Source organism: Octopus bimaculoides, chromosome 17 (genome assembly GCF_001194135.2).
Source record: "Octopus bimaculoides isolate UCB-OBI-ISO-001 chromosome 17, ASM119413v2, whole genome shotgun sequence".
NCBI classification, from domain to species: Eukaryota; Metazoa; Mollusca; class Cephalopoda; order Octopoda; family Octopodidae; genus Octopus; species Octopus bimaculoides.
This window is the reverse complement of record NC_068997.1, coordinates 47400001-47400720: the sequence shown is the minus strand read 5'-3', so window position 1 is coordinate 47400720 and position 720 is coordinate 47400001.

Here is a 720-nt window from a genome sequence, read left to right as displayed (position 1 = left end):
TATATATATACATATATATATATATACGACGGTCTTCTTTCAGTTTCCACTCACAAGGCTTTGGTCGGCCCGAGGCTCTTGTAGAAGACACTTGCCCAAAATGCCACGCAGTAGGACTGAACCCAGAACCATGTGCTTGGTAAGCAAGCTACTTACCACACAGCCACTCCTGCGCCTATAGATTGTATTCATTTTTATTTGGCCTTCTAAGAGGAGTTGTAATGAACCGAGGGATTCAATCGACATCGTGATCAAACACAACTAGTGGAAAGATTCTTTGTGCATGTGTATGTGCGTGTGTGAGTGTGTGTGCGTGTGTGTGTGTGCGTGTTTAATAGACGGTAGTTATATTACAAACTTGCGAGCGCATCTATGTATGTATGTATGTATGTATGTACAGTTCTATATGTTAGAGATGAGGAATAATGTACGTTATGTACATTATTTACATTTGACGGATATTTATCCTCATCTTGTTTGTTGTTAATACAACGTTTCAGGTGATGTACCTTCCAGCCTTCATCAGGTGTCTTGGGAAAATTTCGAACATATTCCCCCCTCAGATTCACACACTTACTGCAGTGGTCCTTGAATTTTTCTTAGCCCTGTAAAAGAACTCGGAAGGTTGGTTCTTCAACCAGGCTTTTCGCGACACCCTTAAAGCCAGGAAATTTTCAGCACCCCTTCGTATGCATATATATATATATATATATATATATA